Source organism: Narcine bancroftii, chromosome 3, assembly GCF_036971445.1.
Source record: "Narcine bancroftii isolate sNarBan1 chromosome 3, sNarBan1.hap1, whole genome shotgun sequence".
Lineage (NCBI taxonomy): Eukaryota > Metazoa > Chordata > Chondrichthyes > Torpediniformes > Narcinidae > Narcine > Narcine bancroftii.
The window spans coordinates 363217847-363236594 of record NC_091471.1 but is presented as its reverse complement, the minus strand read 5'-3'; the positions used below and the strand labels follow the sequence as shown (position 1 = coordinate 363236594).

The following is an 18748-nucleotide window of genomic DNA, read 5'->3' as shown; positions in this document are numbered from 1 at the left end:
TTGTGTTTGTTTACTCCCACTTCATCCTCACCCCTTCCATTTTAAAGCCCCTTTTTAAAAAATCCAGGAAGCCTTATTCAGCAGATTTTATGCAAACACCCTTAAATTTTTCATCTAAATTCTTTGTATGGAATGTTTAAGGAAATGGATGTTTCCTGTACTTCTGGAATCCATTGAAAATGAATCTTTGGCAGATACAATTATTTTGACATTACTTAGCAAATTCTCTTCGGCTTTCATTGGGTAAACAGGGTATCTATGATGTGCTAAGGGTAGTGAACAATAAACTAGATTCCTTGCTTCTAATTAATTTTCATGAAGGGCCACTCCAAGCACGCACGCCTGGTGAATATTAAACCAGGACTGAGAATATTGTAGACGCTCAAAACATACAGGTCGGTTTTCAGAAAATATAACAAAGAAGAATGTGGATTCTTTTCACTGGAGAGAAAAACTTAGGATTTTCAGATTAAAAGGATAAGAGATGTAGGTCAGACAGGGCTTATTTGATTTAGTAGGGGCTGCAAGTGTACCATGGTAAGTACCATATTAAGTACAATTTAATGCTTATTTTATAATGCTTATAATGTCCGTATTTTTTATATTTATTTTAGTATTTTAAAATAAAATATATTTGTATTTTATTAAACTTGAAGCAATGGGATTGTAAAACCAAATACATTATTGATGGGATAAATGGTAAATTCATTTAATGATCAAAATTACTTCACAATCTGGGCCTGACTTGTATTTTGACACGTACCTTTAAGATCTGGCTGTAAAAGATGCACCCTAAAAGTTGCTCATCTTAGTGATAACAAGGGCAAGAACTTGCAAGGAATGATGCAAGAAGTCACCGAAGTTAGTTTCAGCGTGGTGTTAGACCCAACAATTCCATTTGTGAAACTTGCAATTGAATTTCTCCCTTACAGCGACAGGGTGATCTGCAACATGGTTTTAACACCAAAATAAGGCATGGACCAACTTCTCAACCAATGCCTTTTAGATGGGAGGTACAGTAGAAGTCCAAAGATCTGGGTGCCAGGAATCTGGACCACCCTAGAATCCAGATTTGAAAACTCTAAATTTAACAGATGTCTGCATGTGTAAACGCCACAGATGCAGTGGCCAACAAACAACCAGACTTAATACACATAACACAAAGAAATTCATTTGTACACTGTATTTTCCTTTTACAATGTTCATTTTTAAACATAATTGCAAGCATGACACACTTTTTTTATAGTGAAAAACATTGTTTATATTTTTGTCATGTTGACTTTATTTTTCTTTAAAACTGCTGGTTTTGATAAGTGAAGCCTGCTTTATTTCCCAATGAATAATCTATCAAAATTTACCTGTTCATCTTCTCTTAAATTTGAATTTTGAAAGTACTGTCCGACAATCTGGAAAAACTAAAAGTCTGGACTGACCCAATCCCCGAGCAGTCTGGATTTTAGGATTTCTATCTATATCATTTAAGAAATTCTCTAATTCTCCATTACAAAATGAAAACGCCAGCCTATGAATCTACACAGTTTACAATACTCTGAAGCCTGAAACAGGTAGTAAGGTGTAGGTTACTTCTGGCCAGGTTGTGGTTTGAATATTTCGCAGGGAGGAGGCATTCTTTTGTGGGGTGTGGCCACTGCTGGAGAGTCCCATGTTTATTGCCTATTCCTGATTGCTCTTGAATTGCTAAAGTCCAAGTGTCAAATTTAGACCCAACGATGATGAAGGATCTGCAATGTATTTCCAATTCTGGGTGGAGTTTCATTGAGGGGAAATTGCAGGTGAAACTCTTTCCAAAAGACAAGAGTCTAGAAGTGCTGAGTAAAACTGGTTTTTTTAAAATTTCAAACTAAAGTACGTGTGGAACAAACTACTAACAAATGGCGTGAGCGCTGCCATTGAACGAATTGAAAGAAAAACTTGAGTAGTTACAGATGGACATATTCACAAATAACTTTCAACATGACTTAACTGGCAATTTTATTTAAGAGATTGAACCTTTTGGAATGCAATTATTTAGCAGAAATCTACATTGGTTTTTCAGTAAATTTCTGTTAGGTTCCTTGGAATTCAGGAGATTGTGAAGATCTTGGATTAGGAAGTTAATTTTTTAAATTTAGGCCAACCCCTTTCAGCCCACAAGCCCGTGCCATCCATTTAATCTCCATTAACCTGCAACGTTTCGAACAGTGGGAGGAAACCCACGCAGACACAGGGAGAACGTACAAACCTTTTGTTCCCCTGTCCCGATCGCTGGTGCTGTGACCGCATTGCCCTAATCACTAAGCTAACCGTGCCACTCTCAACCATTCCTTCAAAATCCTCTGATGAGATACCCCAAGTTGTAAATTGGATTCATTAGCCATCTATTTTGCAAACATCACTCATACATACAAGTGATTTTGCTCACCTTAGGATCTATCAGAAATTGTTTTCTCAGTGAAATTACACTCAGGGAAGTACTCTTGCACAAAATTCTTCTGAGAGTGTTGGATATTTTCAGGTATCATGCAATGAGCCAAGAAGTTATGTACCACACATTTCGAACATTGCCAGCATAAATTGTAGCTTTTGGTTACAATGAACACCTGCAAAATTCCCAAGGGCAAAATGTCCTGCTATTAGCAATGTGATGTCAATTAATTTTTTTGCTGTTGCACACTGATGTCTGAACACATGAGCTACCAGCCTCAGTTTTCAACCATCAGGACAGTAGGAAATACAGCAGTCATACTCCCTGCAACATTCACATCCTCCTGTGAATCACGTTAAAGCAGTGTATGGTGAACACCAGACACATAATTAGTCCACTCCTTCCAGGGACATGCGACCACTCATGGCATTGGGTTTATTTGAGTAGCCCACTTGGAAACTTTTTCTTTCCGAGGGTTTTCTGTTACCCCAGGACTGCCTATTGTGTAGCTGTTCTGTGGTTGCCAATGGGAAAAGTCCTTTAAGGCCATTCATGAAAGTGGCAAGGACCTTCTCAAGCATCTTCTGGTCAGAACTGCACAAGTCCTATTTTCAAAACATCCAAGAGCTGGAGGAACTCAGCAGGACTCGCATCGTTCATAGGAGGTTCTTGTGGACCATGGGCTGACCTTTTGAACTGTGGACTGTCATCATAAAGGATGGAAGTCTGCTGGTATCTCTGTGTGACTTGTGGTGCAGTTGGGTCGAGCTATGCAGGCCGAGAGAGAATGGAACGTTCAGAGCAGAACTGCAGTAGTCGGAGTGGTGGAGACTCACTGGAGAGCTGTGTGAAGGGGCATATGTCTCATGAAGGGTTAAAAACCACAATTTGAGAACCGAGGGAAGTCATCTAAGGAAGCCTTGAAAAAGGATTTGTAAACTTACGACAACTCAACATCAGTCATTTCTCTGTCCAACGTTCAATATGGCGTCCTTCTGTTATTCAGTTGGGGGAAACTGAATTTGAACGTTGAGCTTTGGGATTGAAATCTGTGGACTATGTTTTCAGACTGACTTACTTGACTGACTGACTTGGAGTTTTTTTCTTCTTTGAATATTGGGCACAGACTGTAATGGTCTGGGTTTTTGTTTTAAACAGACATACTGTTTATAAAGATATGATATCTGTGTATTTGTTATAGTTACTTTAGTGGAGTTAATTGGGTTAAGACATTATATAGTTAAGTCATTAATAAATTTAACCCTTTTGAATTGCATCTGCTGTTGATGTTGGTTGGAGGTATAACAAGGTAAAGATACATAACTGAAATTTTGGGCCTGAGCCCTTCTTCAAGGATTTTTTTTCTACAATCACAGCCTCTGTTTTCTTCCTGTGTGCAAACCCTTCCGGTGCTCTCAAAAATAAAATATTTTTGCCCAATTTCACTAATTTTTGGCAGGCATCTGACTGGACATTAGTTGGATGCACAGCACATGTTTACCCAACCAGAGGTGGTGAATTCCATTTTCTAAGCATCTGTACTAGAGGTGATCTAAGGGGGGGGGGGGGGGGGATATGCTGAATCAAAATAGCATTTTCTCATAACTCCCTTAAACTGGAGGCAAAAATGCCCAAATAATTATCTCAGATTATTGAAAAGAGCATAAATCCTGTTTGTAAAAATACAATGCATGGATAAACTCAGCAGATCAAACAATGCACTTTATGTAGCAAAGATAAAGACACGTTATCAACATTTTGGGTTTGAGCCCTTCATCAAGGTATGAAAAAATGTCAGCAGGGGTCTGCAGAATGGTTTGGAGGGAAGGGCAGGGGAAGGAGCACGTCCCAAAGGCCATAGTTAGCCCTCGATGAGATTTTGCCATTTTTTTTAGTATCCCTCCCTCCCTTATCCACCCATTACCTCCTGCCTTTGGGACTGTGCCCCTCCCCCCTCACCATTTTGTTCAGACACCTGCCTACGTTTTGTCTATACTTTTATCGTTGTTACATCAAGGACCCTGTTTGACCTGCTGAGTTTATCCATTTTTACTTCATAGTGCCTACAGACTTTAGCTTTTTACTTCCATAAACTGAGAAAGTTTGTGTGAGTGAGTGAGAGAGAGAGAGAAAGAGAGAGAGACTGATATTCGAAATGTAAGCACAACATATCAGGCAAATCACAAGTGGTCAATTAGCTCTCATAGCTACAGATTTGCTGGCCCCTAGTGACTGAATGATCTAATTACACAATTTAGTGTTAAACCAGCCAGATAACCATTGCGCTCAAACTGACAACAAATCTTACAAAATGTGTTCCTACTAAACCTTAATGGTTAAATCCAAATAGAAATATTCCAAAGAGAATCTACAGGTTGCTCTTTATGTAATCAACATTTCTCACATTTCATATAATTGGGCAATTCAAATACCATCATATTCCTTTATAAGCTAAAACACAGATTTCCCGCAAAACTTTGGCAAGCAAAAGATTACATGTAGTCACTAGGCTTGTGGGAGGAATGAGAGGGATGTTTGTGCAGGGATATTTCATTTCTTATACATTTACACTAATGAAAAATTCATTTGAATTATTCCAGAGCTGTTTTGATTTAATATTCATTTATTTCAGTGGATGAATTTGGATTACTTTAGACTTTGCATAATGAAGATTATATAACTAATCTATAATAATCTCATAATATTTTAGTTTTTTTAAAATTTATTCATTTTCAGAATCAGATGTGACTAACAAGTGGCTCTGGGAAAGTGGTTATAATCTGCTTTTTTTTTAAAATCCTGTGATCCTGCTGGTGAAGATACGGTTTGGTAGGGAGTTCCAGTATTTAGACTACAATAATAAATGTTGGGTGATACATTATAGATAGAATAAAGAGTGCAAGCCTACATGGACATTGTTTTCCTCTGTAGTAAGGCAGACAAATTTGCCATTGACAGAAATTGCGAATCACCTCTTACAGTCAGTGAAAAAGAAGCAAAAGTGTCCCCACTCAGAGTCACTGAGTGTCTGTGGATTTGCCTCTAGCACTTCTGCAGTCGCACAGAATCCCACCCAAACCATCAGCAGCCTGAGCTCCAGATCTAAACCTCCAACATGATCTGGAGCTCTTCAGTGCCCTCGGCACCCCCTCACATCCAGCTCCGATACCTGGTACCCCTTTGGCTAGTGTCCAGCAGCTCATAGCCTGTCTGGGTCCCTTCTCTGGAATCACCAGTCTGTGTGTTTTTTCCAACCGCAGAACCCCTCACTGGTCCGCCACAATGGTCACTGTCCAGTGGGTCATCTCCTCGGATTCTCCTTCTCAAGTATGGAGTGGTCTCCCGTGTTCCGGTGCCCTCCGCCAGTCCTCTGCTTCTCCAGAGTCTGCAACCCTTCGTGGCTGCAGCCGATCATAAGCACCACCATCTTGGATGCAGACCCCGCAGTGGCGAGATTTTTAAATAAGACCACTGTCAGCTCCATTCGCAGGCCATTGAAAGCCCATAGAAAGGTGATGGCAGTCAGACTGGGTGGTTGGACCCCATAGGAGCACTGGGTCTCTCAGCACTGCCGTGACAGCAGCTCTGGCAGTGCCACCACCTTCTTATTTAGGTAGACCAATTAATAAGTTCTCAGATGACACAGAAATTGTCAAAATTGTGGATTGTGTGGAAGGTTATTAAAGGATTCAGACCATTGGATGTATGGCAGGGGTAGTTTAATCCAGACACATGTAAAGTGAAAAGTGAGTGGAAAATTTATAGTGAACGGCAGGACCCTTTGGAGGGATCGCAGAAAGTGGCAACACAAGTAAATAAGGTGGGAAAGAAGGCATACAGCTTACTTGCCTTTATCGGTGGGATGGTTGAGTATAAAAATCAGAAAGCCATATTGCATAAGACTTTGGTTATGTCTCATAGGTGATATTCTATGAAGTTCTGGTCATTGCATTACAGGGAGGATGTGAAGAGCTTCACCAGGAGTTGCCTGAATTATTGGTATTAGTTATAAGGAGAGGTTGGACAAACTTGGAATGTTTTCTCTGGTGTGTCGAAGGCGGAAGGGCAACCTGATGGAATTTTATAAAATGGAGAGAAGCTTAGATAGGCTAGAGAGAGTGTTTTCTCCCCCAGTCTGGAAATGCTGGAGGGCTTATATTTTTTTGTTTAAGGTGAGGTGGGGAAATGTAAACTAGATTTACAAGGCAAGTTATTTTACACAGAGAGTGGTAGAGGCCTGGAATGCATGGCCAGACAAGGTGGTGGAAGCAGAAACTGCAATGACATTTAAGAAGTTATTAGACAGGCACATAGACCGTCAGGGAATGGAGGGATATAGATCATGCAAAGGTAGATGTGCAGTTTGATTTGGCCTCACAATGGAGGTTAGAGGGCCTGTTAGAAGATCTATGTTCAAAGTTAAGTTACAGATCAATTTAAACTGCAAATGACCACTCCAAATATGGTCCTAGTCCAGGCTGGTTCTGATCAGCTGGAACAAGTGATAGTTAACATCCCTCTTCTCTTTGGCTTGGCTTCGCGGACGAAGATCTATGGAGGGGTATGTCCATGTCTGCTGCAGGCTCGTTGGTGACTGACAAGTCCGATGCGGGACAGGCAGGCACGGTTAACATCCACTGTACTGTTAAAGCTATGACCCAGAAGATGGTGACTGGTAAATTCCACAGTCTCATGCAAGGCATTTTATTTTGTTCATCAGGGTTGAACAGCTGAAAGTTGGAACAATGTGCTCGGCTCCAGGCATTGATCTAGCACACGCGGGCTGATCATGAGGAGGCCGAGATGTCTGGAGCCCCATCCCACCTAAGGGTCGCACAGAGTGAGGAGGGACAGATCTTTTTCCTCCGATCTTTCCCACCCTACTGTTTGATCATTGCTGACCACACTCCAAAGAGCATTCATCATGGAAGTCAAGGAGTGGGCTAAAACAACAGAACGCAGAGAAGAACAAGATGGGATAATGTGTCACTTTTGGTATTGAGGATCTACTTGCTGACCACACTCCAAAGAGTATTCATCATGGAAGTCAAGGAGTGGGCTAAAACAACAGAACGCAGAGAAGAACAAGATGGGATAATGTGTCACTTTTGGTATTGAGGATCTACTTGCTGACCCTGACCATTGTAGATGCTACTGGTAAGTCAGAAGTCAATGGAAAGTATTTTAAAAGCAAGCAATGAGAAGGGAGCTCAGGATAACATTTATGCAAGTACTTCAGAAGTTATAACTTTTACAATCTGTTAAATGTCAGCTAATTCAAAGTTCCATTCCTGATGTTATCCAAATTCTGCTTAAAACAGACTAACACACTTCTTCCAAATGATATGGTTAAAATTCAAATTATGGAAATAAATTGCAAGTTACATTTCACCTATTTGCATCAATTTGTAATATTCAGTTATATAATCGGATGTGTTTATTGTTCACTTTCAGATCAACAGACTACCCTGGTTAAAAATGTCTGATTTACGAACAGCTCGTACTTCTGAACTGACAAGCCAGCCGGAAGTAGAATGATGTCAACTTCCGGATTGAGCATGGTTGAGTCAGCGTCGCAAGCGAGGATGCTACACGATACCCTCCTCAGATTAAAGTCAGCTAAAAACGAACAGATGCTTCTTTGCAGTTTATTCCACCTCCAAGTTTCACATGGCAAAAATTCTAATACACCAACACTATATTTGTACTGTAACAAATCTACTAGGGGATTTAAGGCCATTTATGACGAGAAAAACTTCTGTCTGCGTGTGGCTTCATCTCTGACTGCGAGAGCACTTGTTTTTTGTATTTGGAAGGATACTTTGGTTTCACATCTTTATTCTTTGCATGTCTGGGGATTGAGGAACGGTGTAAAATTGCAGACTTTTGCATGCCATTTTCCACTATACAAGTGGGAAGATACTTGTAAAACATAAAGAAATAATAACTGCAATCACATGTTTATGCATTGTTGAATGTCTATTATTTCCAGTCTTCTGGCAGCAGCTTGAAATGCCCTAATGCAAAATGCTTCTTTCAGTCACTCTAATGGCCATCTGTATATGGCAAAACAACTCCAGCACTGTTTCTTGGAAAGAGGGCACATGTCTAAAATAGCCCCAACAAACCGATATGGGAGTTCTAGTGCATGAGGGCCAATGGTCCCAGTTGTAACTTGTTGTGCTTGACTGACTTGTGCTGTTCCTCCCCTTCTCCCTCTGAAAAACAGACATCTCGGAGCTAGATAGGTCAGTCGGCGGATGCCGGGTCGTGTGCCATACACAAACGTGCTGGAGAAACTCAGCTGGTCACACAGTCCTTGACAGACGACTCAGGGTCGAAACGTTGGTTACTCTTTGCTTGCTATGGGCACTGCACGACTTGCTGAGATCTTGGAGCTCTCAGATTGGAGGACACAATGGCAACTTTGCGCAAGAAAGCATGGGTTGTCATTCTGAACTACAGGCAGTCCCGGGCTTCTGTTACCTCAGTCTGTCTTTAACTCGAATTTATATTTAAGTCAAAACAAGTATATACAGTCCTTATTTAGCGTCAATTAGTCAAATGTTTAGTATATAGCATATAGAGTATTTTTTAACCTTTCTATGCATGTAAATACACTTCCAAATACACTACATCTTAATGTAAATGACTTCTGATTAGATCCATGTAGCCTCTCTACCTCATATATGCTATCACCCAACAAATCACAAAATATTTCACTTAGTTTATTTAGTTCAAAACAAATTTGTTTACTCTTCACACAGCTAAAAAGCAAGTTTATCCACAAACAGAAGTCAGTGATATGCTGAATGGTAAAAACATTATTGTTTGGACAACCCCATAAGCAGACAGTATCGATAGAGCAATTTTTAGGCAGTAAATTTTCACTTAGCATTTTACCGGAGTACCCCAACCAACCAATTTTCCCTTGCAACCGTGTCTGCCTGTCCCGCATCGGACTTGTCAGCCACAAACGAGCCTGCAGCTGACGTGGACATTTACCCCCTCCATAGATCTTCGTCCGCGAAGCCAAGCCAAAGAAGAAATTGTTCAAAATTTGACACTGCCTAAATTATCAAAAAGTCGGTCAAATGGGGAATTTTAAAAAAATATCTTCACATATTATGGGTAGGGAAAGGACGAGTTGAAGGGAATTCCAGAGCTTGGCAGCTGAAGAGTTGATGATTATGGGCAGAACTGGAGGACACAGTTAATTCTGAGGATGGTAGAAAATTACAGTTACCTGGGGAGGGGAGAAGAAAGGAAAGAATTTGCAAAATAAAGAATGAAGATTTTAAAAATCAAACCTTTGTTTAAGCAGCAGGCTGCCACCGGTCGTAACAAGTTATGATGAATGTGACTTGGATGTATTGTACACAAGGGAAAGGTGAGAACTTTAAATGTCATTCTTCATTAAAGGGAACAGCAACACACAAACATATTCCAGCAGTATGCACAGAAAATGTTAACATATGTCCAACCTCAATTCCAACAGAATCTACTTTGTAACATATGACCATAATTACCAGGGGCATTGTCTGAATTGTGAAGACTGCCAGTTCCAGTGGAGGCACTGCAATAATCTCCAGGGGCAGAGTCTTCATTGTGAAAAATGACAGCTCCAGGATGCTGACAACACCACAACTATCAAGAGAAGCTTGCCGCTTGGCTTTTACAGTTGTAATGGAAAATAGGATGACAAAAATGAAACAAAGCTTGTCAAAAATGTTTCGTTTTCTTGCATAATTGTACTCACAGTTCCCCTGTTCTACAATATATTTCAAAATAAACACCAATTGATTAACAAACCAACCTTATGCAAAGTATCATATATTACACGCAATAAATTCTTTCTGCTTGAGTGTCAATACGTTCAATTAATGGCATAATCTAGCTCGAACTCAGCTGATCTGAAGAATGTATTTGGCATGCTTGGGGCCCATCCATTCTTAAATAATTCTGATGGTGCGTTAATTCATTTGCAGTTTCTTTACTACAAGTAGTTTTATTTTTTAAAGATGCATTCTGAGAAGGAATTATGAATTTCCATTTGGTAAAATTACTTTTGATAGCAGCAACGTAGAAGTCACTGAGAGAAAGTAATATTTCTGAATGGTTCGCAAGGATCAATTGAAGAGTCTGACAATCCACAGACCTTCAGCCCAAGAGTCCGCGCTGAAACTAATGTCCAAATCAGACTAAAATTTTGCTACTTGCACCTGATGGCTATCCCTCCATCCCATCATGTTCATGTGTCAGTTGAGAAGCCTCTTAAACACTTCTATAGTTTGTTTCCATCACCAATCGTGACATCCCATTCCAGGCAATTACCCCCTTCTCTTTGCAAAATATTTGTCTTGCACACTACCCTTAAGCTTCCATCCTCCTCACTTTAAATGTACATCCTCTATGGTGTGACATTTCTGCCCCTGGGAAAAGATTCTGACTGTCCACCTTATCAATGATTTTCTGCACCTCTGTCAGGTTCCCCTCAGCCCACTATGCGCAGGAGAAAACAACCCAAAGTTTGTCCAATCTTTCCCCACATCTCATACTTCCTATACCAGGCAACAATCCTGGGAAACCTTTTCAGTGTCCATTCAAAAGCCTCCCCATCCTTCCTGCATTAGGATGACCAGAATTCTAACTATCCCAAGTGCGGCCTCACCAAAGTTTTATCTAGCTGTAACAGGACTTCCTTACTTCTATACCCAATGTTCCACCCAATAAAGCCAAGCATATCCTACTTCTCCTTTATCACCCATGGACAATTTTAATGAGTTGTGGACTTGGAGCCTCTTCATATCAATACTTTTCAGAGTCCTTCCATTAATTGTATATATATTCCCTTTATATTTGACCTCTCACACCAAACTTCATCTGCCATTTTTCGACCCACATCTGGGCTATATTGTGCTGTATTCTTTGATAACCCTCTGCACTGGCCACAACTCCACCAAGCTTTGAATAATCTGAAAACTTGCCTTCATTTCCACCTATTTTTTTAAATCCAAATCATTTATGTACAGTGCCCTCCTTAATACTTGGGACAAAGGTGCATATTTTTCCTTTATTTTCCCCTATGTTCCACAGTTTTAAATTTATTATCAAATAATTCACATGATGAAAGATTTTATTCACGGTTAATTCTATACATCTTGGCATGACCCATTAGAAATTACAACACTTTTTATACATAATTCCCCTATTTCAGGCACCATAATGTTTGGGACATTTGGCTTCACAGGTACTTGTAAGTACTAGGGTACATTTACTTGCTTCATTAGTGCAGGTTGAAGAGAGCTAGGACCTGTTTCTAAGCTTTTGATCACCTTTGGAATCAGTAATTGCCATTTTTCAACACGAGGACCAGAGGTGTGCCCCAATGAAAGACAAAGAAGCCATTATGAGACTTAAAAGCAAGAATAAAACAGTAAGAGACCGCCCAAACCTTAGGATTGCCTGTGGTGAAACCACTATTGTACATATTTACCATATGTAAATGTCATGACCTTTCCTGGTTGACCCTGCTCTCACAGGTCTGGTCATGTCTCCTCCCCCTTTCTTCCCCATAGAGGCTGTCATGCCACAAACTTGGCCCCAGTTGGAGTTTGGGTCAGTGAGCGACCAACATGCCATCTCTTATTAACAAAAGCATTCAGTCTCAACATCTTCAGTCTTTGTGTAATGGATCATGCTTCATTACCAAGAAAAGCCAGTTCAGTGTAACCTTTTACATAGGGACCCAGGATCCATGTGCAAAAGGAGGTGGGACCTGCAGCAATTAACAATTGTTTTTACAACCATCTTCAAAATTAAATCAAAATATAGTAAAACATCTGGTATCCAGCACCTATGGGGATTGGTAGATGTCGGATAAGGGTATTTTCTGGTTGCTTGAGACTTACTTTTACAATGCTATTGAGTTGGGAAGAATATCAGGTTCGGTGGATTCACAGAGAGACAAGACACAAGAGTTACAATCACATGTAACTTTCATTAACACACGAGAAACAAACGCGAGAATGTTAAATGGTACACAATTACCAATTCATGTAAGTGACGATACAGACATTCACCTCGGGCATCAGTTCGACCCCGATCACGCACTATAAACAGAGATTCTCACACACGGTCCCGGTTCCCTGAACAAAGTGGGTGAGGCTCTACTGCAAGTATTGCAATACTACAGCTCAACTTCAGTGTAATGCAAACCTTACTCGCAACCCTTCCAGCAACATCCACAGTAGTGACCTGGCATGGAGAGGTGTCTGGGGCTTGGACCATTAGGCAGAGAGAGCAAACATGCTCTGCACTGGTGCTAAGTACAGTGCTAATCTGTGCTGCTAGCCAGTGATGACCCTTGGCAATTTAAATTAGCCAATGGCAAGGAGTTCAACCTTGATTGACACGTGATATGACTTCTGAACAAGTTCTAGATAGGGTGGCCACGTGATCATCTGCAATACACACATTCCAGGCAGGCAGAGAGGCCACATTTCCTCCACACACAATCTTCTTTCTTTGGCTTGGCTTCGTTGTCGAAGATTTATGGAGGGGTAATGTCCACGTCAGCTGCAGGCTCGTTTGTGGCTGACAAGTCCGATGTGGGACAGGCAGACACGGTTGCAGCGGTAAATTGGTGGGTTGGGGTTGGGAGTTGGGTTTTTCCTCCTTTGTCTTTTGTCAATGAGGTGGGCTCTGCGGTATTCTTTGCCGAACTGTGAGGCGTCAAGATGCACAGTTTGAGGCGATATCAGCCCACTGGCGGTGGTCAATGTGGCAGGCACCAAGAGATTTCTTTAGGCAGTCCTTGTACCTCTTCACCACACACAATAAATGCTTAATAATACACCAGCAGTTAAGAATAACATTTTAAAAGACAAAAATACTAGACTGTACTTACACTGAACAAACTTCATTTGCATGAATATATAAACCTCAAAGCTTTTCACTTTATTTTCAGTCAAATTCTTTACAAACATTCAACTGTCGCTGTTCCTCCCCATTCAGGGAGCCACCCCAAAAACGAATGATAAGTTGATAGATCATTAACCCTCTCTCCCCCAAGTTTACAGATAAAGCCTCTGTCCGGGGTGACTCTCACTAAGCAGGGATAAGGAGACGCTTTAAGTATCATCCCAACAGCATCAACCAGCTCTTCAACTTGGGCGACACCATTGCTGTTTCACTCAACTTTATACAAACAGCTGCCACGAGCAAAACACAACCAAGGCACTCCATTGGCTGAATATTTGCTCCCATCTGCACCAAAATTTTATGTTAGAAGTAAAATTTCTCTGAAGGACAATTTAAAACACCTATTATTTGATTCTTATTTAAATAAAATTTTTAAATGTATTTTCCTTTTTTTTTTGCCAGTTGCTTGAGGCCTCTGGTTGCTTGAATTCTGGGTACCTCTATATTACAGAATATCTTTGGCTTGGCTTCGCGGACGAAGATTTATGGAGGGGGTAAAAAAGTCCACGTCAGCTGCAGGCTCGTTTGTGGCTGACCAGTCCGATGCGGGACAGGCAGACACGATTGCAGCGGTTGCAAGGGAAAATTGGTTGGTTGGGGTTGGGTGTTGGGTTTTTCCTCCTTTGCCTTTTGTCAGTGAGGTGGGCTCTGCGGTCTTCTTCAAAGGAGGCTGCTGCCCGCCAAACTGTGAGGCGCCAAGATGCACGGTTTGAGGCGTTATCAGCCCACTGGCGGTGGTCAATGTGGCAGGCACCAAGAGATTTCTTTAGGCAGTCCTTGTACCTTTTCTTTGGTGCACCTCTGTCACGGTGGCCAGTGGAGAGCTCGCCATATAATACGATCTTGGGAAGGCGATGGTCCTCCATTCTGGAGACATGACCCATCCAGCGCAGCTGGATCTTCAGCAGCGTGGACTCGATGCTGTCGACCTCTGCCATCTCGAGTACTTCGACGTTAGGGATGTAAGCGCTCCAATGGATGTTGAGGATGGAGCGGAGACAACGCTGGTGGAAGCGTTCTAGGAGCCGTAGGTGGTGCCGGTAGAGGACCCATGATTCGGAGCCGAACAGGAGTGTGGGTATGACAACGGCTCTGTATACGCTTATCTTTGTGAGGTTTTTCAGTTGGTTGTTTTTCCAGACTCTTTTGTGTAGTCTTCCAAAGGCGCTATTTGCCTTGGCGAGTCTGTTGTCTATCTCATTGTCGATCCTTGCATCTGATATAGAAACAGGGTAAAGGCATTCACATTCTCAGCATATCCAGCCATAGCTGATCTGCATCTGTCTGCTCCATGTAATCTTGAAGAAGATTGCTTAACAGGGGACCATCTATTTTGTTTAAAAATTCACTTAGCTGCAACGGCTTTTCAGGACAATTCCAGATTTCCACTGCAATTCAGACTGACTGAGCAAGTATTCCCTTTGGAATACTTGATGCCAGGCATCAATTGAGGGAGGTTCTTGATCTCCAAAGTGTTGCAATGACATCAGCCTGGCTGACCAGCCTATCACATTAAAGAATTCTCATCGACATTGAAGGAAGAAAAAACATTTAAATAAACAATTCTTGGAAACTCAGTGGGTAAACTAGATTTTGTGGAAAGAGAAACAGAATTAATGTTTCACTTACATATGATCATAATTGGGAGAGAGCAGAAGAATAGATTCGGATCTGCTGCTCACAGACACCCCGAGAAACAGCGGCTCTCCAGCCTATGGTGTACGCTCAGAAAACGCGCAGTACCAAGGACATAAAGATCACATAAACAATCAAAGTATATATAAATATTTGGGATGATTGTCGAGGTTGCAGGAAACTGTTGATCAGTCTCACAACTAGTAAGTCCTAATTTTAATGCTCCTGTACTGTTGTGATGCTCGTGGGTTGACAAGCTGTGTGCTGGATGGAGCCCTCTTTTGACAGCACTCTAAATAAATGCCATCTATAGAGGAAAGGGAGACACCAGTGATCCTCTCTGCTGTTTTAATGATTCTCTGGATAGACTTCCCGTCTGATGCCTTGCCGCATCCATACCGCACAGCTGGACAGGACACTTTCAATGGTGCTCCTTGTGGCATGATCGCTTCTGGAAGGACCTCTTGCCACCGGGAGGTGGGCATCCCTTTTGACTTGAGGGCCAAAAGGACTGCCTTCCAGATCATGCCATTCTCCCTCTCCACCTGCCTGTTCCCACGGGGCTTGTAGCTGGTGGTTCTACTCGTGGCTATGCCCTCGGAAAGGAAGTATTGTCGCAACTCCTCACTCGTGAATGAGGATCCCTGATCACTGTGAATGGAACTGGGGTATCCGAACCGGGTGAAGATGGTGCAGTGTGCTTTAATGACCGTGGATGTGGTCATGTCGGGGCAGGGGATGACGAATGGGAAACGTGAGTACTAATCCATGATATTCAGGAAATAGATGTTCTGACTCATGGACAGGAAGGGGCCCCTTGAAGTCTATTCTGAGACATTCGAAGGGGCAATAACAGGCTAAAGTGAGGGAAAATCAGCCAGTGACATATAACAAGCATTGTACTCAGATGCCCAGAATCAAATATAGAAAATACAAAGGACAACCATAACTGAATTCTTATAAAGTTTGAGATCAATGTCCATAAATGGATCCAATTTGCATTCCCCAGTTCCCCACCTGCTGCAGCTTCTCCTCCCAATAACTGTCTGTATAGCTCAGGTCCAAATGGCAAAGATATGTACATGAAAATGCAGAGGAGCTAGTGGAGTTGTTCAAGTGAATCGGTACGGACTTGAAGGGCCGACATGGCCTGTTTCCGTGCTGTAAACGGTTATATGATTATATGATCTGCCATTTCCATTTACGATCTTTTTTAAGGGATAAGTTGGGACCGTCATTGACCCGACCAATGTGCATAGAGGTTCTAATTCGAAAGGAGAATGCAACTAAATTTATTTCTACTATGTAATTCCTGCTCCAAGATAAAGCCCAAAAATTGGGTTACATAGGAGAGATGGGAATCGTGTATGGGCATTCTAATTAATCAATAATTAATCAATAATGCTGGTCAAATTTATGCTTAGATAGAATGACAGCTCTTATCAATTCAAGATCTAGAATGATACATTTCAATTTTTTAAACATCATCTACGTCTCACACCTCAAAAGTTACATCAGTATAAATCGGAAATCTCAGATCTGTGTTTTAGGTGTGGTACTTTTATACATTCTACCTGGTTATGCATGAAATTAAGACCTTCTTGGATAAATTTGGGGGAAATATTAACAAAAAATTATGGGGGCGGACTTCCCTCTTGAGCCACAATTTTTCCTTTTGGCTAATTTGGCCATCACGAATGTTAACTTCCCCAAAAGTAAATACAAATTTATTAAAATTGCTTTGATAATAACCAGAACATGTCTAGCAGTAACATGGAAATCCGATTCCCTCTTACATATTAATCGTTGGAGCATAAAAATGCAAAGTTGTATACCCCTGGAGAAAATTACTTATAATCTTTTGAATTAATATAACATGCTCATCGATTTTGTATCCTTATTTGCATTATTTAAATGCCTGGTGAGTTTAGTCTATTTATTAGTCTATTTATTATTTTTAATTTTTATCCCTTATTAGTAATTTAATATTTTTATTTCTTTTTTGATGGTATTAAATGTTGATGCCAGAACTTTCCCCTTTTTCCTCTTCTCCCTCTCTGTCCACTGTTTCATTTGCTTTCCCTTCAAGTACGAACGGGTTAATTCTAGGTTCAATGTGCATTTTAAAGATATAATTTTTATATATTTGTATATACATTCATTGAGTCCTTCTTTTTGTGTATATATTCTTTTCTTAAAAATTAAATATAATAAAAAATAAGTATGATCAGAAAGGGAAACAGAAAGAAACAGGTTTTTAACACTCAGAAACTAGAAAAGAAAGGATTTGTGATGGAGTGAGGATGTGACAAAAGATATGATGGTGCCATTAAAGGATTTTGAACCCGGATGCAAGGAGGTGCCAAGGGCGGGAGGAGGTCACGAGGGACCTCAGGTGCAGAAGGTTTCCAGATCGGATCGGAGGTTTGTATCCGGAGCTCGGGTGGCCGATGGTTTGGACTGACGTCTGTGCGGCTGCAGAGGTGAATCCACAGACATTCAGTGACTCTTTTGGTTCTCTCTCTCTCTATCTCTGACTGTAAGGTGGGGGGGGGGGGCAATTTCGGTTGATGTTGAATCTTTGCCTGATAGTAGACTAAATGCAATTTTGTGTAATATTACGTGTTTTATCACATGAAAATAAAAGAATCTTGACTGGATATGGGTATAGAGGAGGTGTAAAGGGGAGTTGCAAAATCATTCTCTTAAACCGTTCACCTTTTAAGGCTGCAACATGTCTAAAATGAAGATGAGGTGATTTTGTTTTAGGATTATGTTGACTGCTCTTGGGGAGCTTATGTTCATCTTTATTGAAAAATACAGTTGTAACTACAAGAAATATTACATGAATGCTTAATTTGTTTTAGCCTTTACTCTCCATGAAGAGGAGAGTAGAGAGATTAGAAATGGTCATTAAAAGAAAATAATAGCTGAAGTTTTGGTCACACTAATGGGGATGTTCAGCAAAGCTGTCATCCAATTTACCTGGGAGATTACAGGATTTTTAAAAAAAGGCAGGAGTTGTTCGGGAAGATGCCGTAAAGATGAGGAAATACTGGTGATAACTAGGGGTGGAATGAGAAATAAGCACCCCCGTGGTAACCGTATAATGTGGACTGCAGGATGGAAGGTGGAGGAACCAAGGGAACCTCACAGTATTTTCAAGGGAGAAAGGAAAGGCTGAGAATAGAGATGGTTAAGGACCATAATCACACATAGTGGAGTGGAATCTTCCACTGAGGAAGGACAGATCTGGAAAGTTGCATTCTCAGAACAGGTGTAACAAAGGTGAAGGAAGTGGAATTTGTAATCCCTTAGTCTACACATACACAGATAAAGATAGTTATCAGGAAGTTACTTTCTGAGTTCAGTTCAGAGAAGAAACTATTAAGTGATGACAAAGAAGAGATATTATGAAATATTATAAATTTCCTGGAAAAACAATGAAAATAAACTAAATGGTGAATTCTTATAAACCCATCTAGATTGTTAATAAAAATTAATCTATTAAAAATGTAAGCATTGAATTCAATCCCGTTTTCACCTTAATTCGATAGAGCAAGCATTTACATTCTTTATACGCGGCTGGCGTAGCTGTTAGTGCCACACCTTTACAACACCAGCGATCAGGACTGGATCCCACACTGTAAGTTTGTATGGTTTCCTGGTGTCTGTGTGAGTTTTCCCCGGAGGCTCCGGTTTCCT

At 40.9% G+C, this 18748-nt stretch overlaps 1 long non-coding RNA gene across 1 annotated transcript; it reads left to right on the top strand.

The window, feature by feature from the left end:
- Positions 1 to 390: 390 nt before the first annotated feature.
- Positions 391 to 8339, top strand: LOC138756640 (uncharacterized). Its single transcript, XR_011353217.1, has 3 exons — positions 391 to 537; positions 7146 to 7582; positions 7880 to 8339. It is a non-coding gene; the product is annotated as an uncharacterized lncRNA (long non-coding RNA).
- Positions 8340 to 18748: the final 10409 nt, after the last annotated feature.